We start from the raw sequence: 7,618 nt of genomic DNA on the forward strand, positions 1-7,618 counted from the left end.
CTATATAAATTATGGTATATGTTTTTCTAATTCAGCATAAAATGACATTGGTAATTTTCTAGGAATAGCAATGAATCTGTACATTTCTTTGGGCAGTATGTGCACTTTAACAATATTGATTCTTCTAATTGTTGAGCATGGCACTTTTTCCATTTATTTGTGTTGTCTCTGATTTCTTTCAGCAGTGTTTTGTAATTCTCCTTGTAGAGATATTTCACCTCCTTGGTTAGATGTATGCTTAGGTATTTCATTTTTTTGTGGTTATTAAAAATGGAATTGGGTTTTGATTCGGCTCAATTGTTACGTTATTCATGTATATAAATGTTACTGGTTTTTGTACATTGATGTTTTATCCTGACATTTTACTGAAGTCTTTTTATCAGTTCTAGGAGCATTTTGGCAGAATCTTTAGGGTATAGAATCATCTCATCAGTGAAGAGAGATATTTTGACTTCTTCTTTTCCTATTTTGATACTTTTTATTTATTTCTCTTGCTTGATCCTCTGACTAGGACTTCCAGTATTAGGTTGAGTAAGAGTGGTGAGAGTGAGCATTCTTTTCTTCTTCCAATTCTCAAAAATAATGGTTCCAGCTTTTACCTGTTCAGTATGATGTTGGCTGTGTGTTTGTCATATATGGCTGTTACTATTTTGAGGTATGTTCTTTCAATGCCTAGTTTGTTGAGTGCTTCTATAATGAAGGAATGTGAGATTTTATTGAAAATGTTTTCTGCATCTATTGAGATGATTATATGGTTATGTTTTTAATTTTGTTAATGTGATGAATCACATTTATTGATTTGCATATGTTGAACCAGTCTTGCATAACAGAAATACAGCTTACTTTATCATGGTGAGTTAACTTTTTGATTTGCTGCTGGATATGGTTTGCGGATATTGTGTTGATGATTTTTGCATCTACATTTAGCAGGAATATTGGCCTGAAGTGTTTTTGTTTTTGTTTTTCCATTGTTGCTTTGCCAGATTTTGGTGTCAGGATGAGGCTGGCTTCATAGAATGATTTAGAGAGGAGTCCTTTCTGTTCAATATTTTGGAATAGTTTCACTATATAGCTGGTAGATTTAGGCTGTAAATCCATCTGGTCCAGGGCTTTTGTTGGGTAATAGGTTTTTAAAAATTATTATTGCTTATTCAGTTTCGGAACTCATTACTGGTCTGCTTAGATTTTCACTTTCTTTCTGGTTCAGTCTTGGCAGGTTGTGTTTTTCCAGGAATTTATTCATTTACTGTAGACTTTCTAATTTTTGCACATGGAATTTTTCACAGTAGTCTCTTGAGTATCTTTTGTATTTCTCTGGTATCAGTTGTAATGTCGTCTTTTAAATTTCTGACTGTGTTTATTTGGATATTTTCTCTTTTGTCTCTGTTAATCTAGCTAGTAGTCAATCAATCTTATTCTTTTGCAAAACCAACTTTTGGTTTCATTGATCTTTTTATGTATTTTTGCATCTCAATTTTATTCAATTCTTCTCTGATTTTATTTATTTGTTTTCTGCTGCTGGCTTTCTGGTTGGTTTGTTATTTTATTCTAGTTCAAGGTGCAATGATAAGTTGTTAAAATTGAGATTTTTCTGACTTTTTCATGTAGGCATTTATGGCTGTAAACTTTCCTCTTAACACTGTTTTAACATTATCTCAAATATTTTCATAAGTTTTGTCTTTATTTATATTAGTTTTAAAGAATGTTTTGATTTCTGCCTTAATTTTGTGGTTGTTTCAAGAGTCATTCAAGAGCAAGTTGTTTCATATCCACGTAGTAGTGGGATTTTGAGAGGTCTTCTTGGTATTGATTTATATTTTCATTGCACTGTTATTGGAGAGTGTGCTTCATATAATTTTATTTTTTTTTAATTTATTGAGATTTGTTTTATGGCCAAGCATGTATTCATTCATTCTTAGAATATGTTCTGTGTGAGGATGAGTAGAACATGTTTGTATAGTGTTAGATGAAGGATTCTGAACATGTCTCTTAGTTCCAGTTGGTCAAGTGGTGATTTTAAGTCCAGAATTTCTTAGTCAGTTTCCTGCCACAATGATCTGTCTAACACCATCAGTGGGGTGTTAACGTATCCAACTATTATTGTGTGCCTAGCTAAGTCTTTTTGTAGACCAAGAAGAAAGTGTTTTATGAATCTGGGCGTTTCAATGTTGTGTACATATATATTTAGCATAGTTAAGTCTTCTTGTTGTATTGAGTCATTTATCATTATGTAGTTCCCACCTTTGTCCTTCTTAATTTTTACTGGTTTAAAGTCTGTTTCATCTGACATAGGAATAATGACTCCTGCTCTTTTTTCTGTTTGCATTATAGATCTTTCTCCATCTCTTTACTTTGAGATTGTGGGTGTCATTACATGTAAGGAAGTCTCTTAAAGACAATTGGTTCTTATATTGTAATCCAACTTGCCACTCTGTGCCTTTTAATGGAGACATTTATACTGTTCACATTCATTGATGTGTTCGATTTTGATCCTGTCATCATGTTATTAGCTGAGTGTTTTGTAGACTTGATCGTATAGTTGCTTTATAGTACCTGTGGGCTATATGCTTACGTGTTTTTGTGGTAGCATATATCTTTCTGTCATTTCTGTGTTCAGCACCCCCTTAAGGACTTCTTATAAAGCTGATTTAGTGGTGATAAATTCCCTTAGTATTTCCTTGTCTGAAAAGGACTTTATTTCTCCTTTGCTTATGAAGCTTGGTTTGTTGGGATTTTGACTTTCTGGTTGGAATTTCTTTTCTTTAAGGATGCTGAATAAAAGTCCCTAATTGCTTCTGCCTTGTAAGGTTTCTGCTGGATGTTTACTTGCTAGCCTGATGGAATTTCCTCAGTAAGTGACCTGATCCTTATCTCTAGCTGCCTTTGAGAGTTTTAAATTTCTCATTGACCTTGGTGACTCTGATAACATGTGCCTTGGATTGTCATCTTTTATAGTAGTCTTACAAGGGTTTTCTGTATTTATTGAAATTTCATATCAACCTATTTAGTAAGATAGCAGATATTTTTATAGAGTATATTCTCAAATATATTTTCCAAGTTGCATACTCTCTCTCCTTCTCTCTGAGAAATGCCAGTATAAAATAGGTTTGGTCTTGTTACATAACATTTTTTGGAGGTTTTGTCTTTTTTTTTTTAATTTTTTTGTTCATTTTTGTCTGACTGAGTTAATTTGATGAACCGGTCTTGGAACTCTGAGATTCTTTCCTCAGCTTGGTCTACTGTGTGATTAATGCTTTCAACTATACTATAAAATTCTTGTAGTGAATATGTCCATTCCCAAAGGTCAGATTGGTTCTCTCTTAACATGGCTATTTCATCTTTCAAACATTTCACCATTTTACTGGATTCTTTGGATTCTTTGGATTGGGTTTTTGCCTTCTCCTGTATCTTGATGAGATTCTTTGCTATCCAGATTTTGAATTCTATGTCTGTCATTTCAGTCATTTCAATCTGCTTAAGTATCATTGCTGGGGAGCTAGGGTGCTAGTTTAAACATAAGGGGCACTCTGACTTTTTTAATCATCAAAGTTCTTGAAGTTCCTCATCTGAGATTTCTGGTGTTTTGTGTTTTTGACTTTTTGATTTTTAGTCTTTACTTCTGTCGAGGGTTTAGCTTAAGTATAAGTTGAGTATCATCAATTGTCTTCATTTCTCGATGCTTTCTGAGGGCCAAGGCTCTGTACCAGATCTTTATTTGTAGTCAGATTCTTACCCTGAGTTTCACAGGTGCGGTATACTAGCAGAATATTTTGGTGTTGTCATTTTGGCCACAATCCAGTAGATGGGCTTAAGATCAATGGACTGCAGACAGGCTCTTAGTCACTTGGCTCTTTTATATTTCAGCATATTCACAGTGGTGCTCTGTGTTGGGAGAGGGGAGAGAGAAGACCGTCTCTCCAGGTCTACTCCAGGGCCTTAGGAGAGCCCCTTCCAATCACTGGTGCCATCTCCACATTTTCTTTCTCATGTTTTCTGGGCTGTGGGACTCCTTCAGGCAGGGGCCATGGTTGGCATACAGGCTACATCCTTCTGGGTCTGACCCTGAGGAGGGAGGCACGCCCCACTCCCATGCAGGCCCACAAACCTGCATTTCATCCCTTTCCAGTATTCTGAGAACGGGGACTCCTCCTCAACTTGAGCACTGACCACATATTTCAGCTTGGTACTCCCCATCTGTGTGCTGAAACCCTAGGGCATTGGGACCAGGCCTGCAGCTCTATCTTCTATTCCCTTTGGGTTAGGCACTAGCTGTCCTGGGGGATCTGAAGTGCTCCCAGGCCACCAAAAAAGCACTCAGTGGGGACCAATGGCAAAGCACCCAGGCTGGGCATCAGAGGCTGTGCTGTGCACATGTTCCTGCTAGAGTGGCTAGGGAGGGGAATTTGGAGGGGCTGGCAGGCAGGGGGCACCTTTAGGACAGAGGCACCCACAATCCTGTGGGAAAGATGGCTCTACTCTCTTTGGCCCACCAGTCAGCTGGAGTTAGAGCTACTCAGAGGAAAATGGGGAGCCTTGGGGGACGGGTGCCTATGACTATGCTATGCTACCTTGGCCTGGCTACCTTGGCCTATGCTACTCCCCTGGTCTCCATGCAACTCGGAGCTCTGTCTCTGCCTACTCTTCAGACAGATATCCCTTACAATTCAAATGCCCTATGGTCGTGGGGAGCATAGGATCTTTGTAGCTAGGAGTCCAGAAGTCCACAGCAAGTGTGGGCTGCCCTGCATCATCTCACTCATCTCTTCCCTAGGAGCCATTCAGGGCCAGGAACTCATCCTGGTCCTATGCAGTTCTATGCAGGGTTCCCTACTTCCTCCCTCTTTGGCCTCAGTATCTATATTGTCTCCCTATAGATTATCAGTGTTTTCTCTCTGAAGATGTGTTTGAAGCATGTTGGTTTACTCCATATTTTGGCCTCTTGGTGGGAGCAGTACTTCCTGGCTGTCTAGTCAGATATCTTGTATGCCTTACATTTATTTCATCAGCATTTCGTAGTTTTAACGTATAGGCCCTGCATATATTTTGGTAGATTTATACCTAAATATTTCTCTTTGAACTGTTGTAAGTGGTATAAGTTATTTTTAAATTCTGATTTTCAATTGTCCACTGAATATGAACATATTGGGAATATGATTAATTTTTGTGTTTTGGCCTTATATCCTATTACATTATTAAAGTCACTGATTAATTCTAAAAGTTTTTTTGTAGATATCTCTGCATTTTTTGCAGATAATCATGTCATCTGTGAATAGCAGAAATTTTATTTCATTTTTTTCTAATTAGTATGTCTTTTTTTCTCTTTTTTTTTTTTTTTTTTTTTTTTTTTTTTTGTAGTAGTTGAAGTTCCAGCATAACGTTGAATAAGAGTAGTGAGAACAGGCATTCTTGCCTTGTTCCTGATGTTAGGAAAAAAGTATTAAGTTTTCACCATTTACTATTGTGGTGCCTGTACATATTTTGCAGATGCACCATTTACTATTGTACCTGTACATATTTTACAGATAGATTGAGGAAGTTTCTTTCTACTCTTTGCAGAGAGTTTTTATGATGAGTATTTTAGTCAGGGTTCCCTTAGAGGGACAGGGTTCCCTTAGAGGGACAGAACTAATAGGATCTCTCTCTCTCTCTCTATATATATATATATACACATATACACACACACACACATATATGTTTCATCTGACATAGGAATATATATAATATATATATATACATATACACACACACTCACACATATATGTATGTTTATAAAGGGGAGTTTATTAAGTATTAACTTACATGACCACAAGGTCCCACAATAGGTTGTCTGCAAGCTGAGAAGCAAGGAGAGTCAGTACGTGTCCCAAAACTAAAGAACTTGGAGTACAATGTCCTAGGGCAGGAAGCATCCAGCATGGGAGAAAGTTGTAGGCTGGAAGGCTAAGCCCGTAGTCTCCTTTTCACATTTTTCTGCCTGCTTTATATTCGCTGGAAGCTGATTAGATCGTGCTCAGTATATTACAGGTGGATCTGCCTTCCCCAGCCCACCGACTCAAATGTTAATCTCTTTTGGCAACACCTACACAGACACACCCAGGACTAATACTTTGTATCCCTCAATCAAATCCAGCTGACATTCAGTATTAACCATCACAAGTCCACCCCTTGTCAACTTGAACCCATACACATCTCCTGAGATCATATGTAATCTTCAAATAAAGACAATACTGAAGTTGTAATTACACTTAACATAATACAACTGTCCTTTGTATAACCAGAAATGCACCAATTCCAAACCCAAATACTATTACATAAAGTTAACAATACTTAAATGCTGATATGAAGTCAATAAATCTTATGTCATATGATAAAATAAAAAGAAATGAAGATATTTTCTTAGTACAAGTATATACATGCACAAACATGTTTTTAACAAAAGAAAGAGGAAATATTCATGAGAATTACAGTCTTCATTTCTGCAGTTGGTCTTGTGGTTGTAGCCAGAATTGATGACTACCTTCTTCTACTGCCCATTCTGTATTCCCTTTGCCTTCAGCAAGCACCTCAGCAGGTCGTGTCTTTTTTTTTTTTTTTTCCTGTGGAGTGACCCAAACTTTCATTCCTGAAGGGTCTGGGACATTTGTAGTCCTGCTTGGATTAGGCTGTTGTAGTTTCTCATTGACCTGAATCACAGGGCATGGTAATATTAAGAGACATCCTAATGGATCTCCTGTATTCCATACGTACTCTTCCTTACCTCCATTGTAGAGTTGTAGACTGATTTCATCTGATAGTCCAGGTCAGTCACCCCAGACAGCACTGTAATTCCTTTCTTAGCCTGTTGACTTAAAGGTAGGAGGAGCCCAAAGTGTCCAAGTGGCAATCTTAACTTGCAATTAATGGAATCATTGATGTGTCTCCTGGTGGCTATGTTCCTCCCTCTGGAACTAAGACCTCTAGGGCAGCAGAATGTAATGTCACAGGAACAGGAAGCAAAAATTTTGGTAGTGGATCACTAGGGGTGATGGTGAGTGGTGCCACTTCCTTTCCACCCCTTGATTCCTGGACCCATCAATCCTGGCTATGGGAGAAACAGTGCCATATGTCAGATGCTGATTCAGAGCATATGCGGCCTTCTGGAGAACTTTGCCCCAGCCCTGCAAAGTATTGTCACCTAGTTGGTGTTGTAATTGTGACTTCAAAAGGCCATGCCACCCTTCTGCCAACCCACCTGCTTCAGGATGATGGGGAACAAGATAAGACCAGTGAACTCCATGAGCATGAGCCCGCTGCCACACCTCTTTAGCCATAAAATGAGTGCCTTGGTCAGAAGCAATGCTGTGTGGAATACCATGATGATGGATAAGACATTCCTTGAGTCCACGGGTGGTAGCCTTGGCAGAAGCATTGCGTGAAGGATAGGCAGACCCATATCCGGAATAAGTGCCTATTCCAGTCCGGACAAAACTCTGCCCTTTCCATGATGGAAGAGGTCCAATATAATTAACCTGCCACCAGATGGCTGGCTGATCACCCAAAGGAATGGTGCCATATTGAGGGCTCAGTGTTGGTCTCTGCTGCTGGCAATTTGGGCACTCAACAGTGACCACAGTCAAGT

Source organism: Papio anubis, chromosome X, assembly GCF_008728515.1.
Source record: "Papio anubis isolate 15944 chromosome X, Panubis1.0, whole genome shotgun sequence".
In the NCBI taxonomy this organism is placed as follows: Eukaryota; Metazoa; Chordata; class Mammalia; order Primates; family Cercopithecidae; genus Papio; species Papio anubis.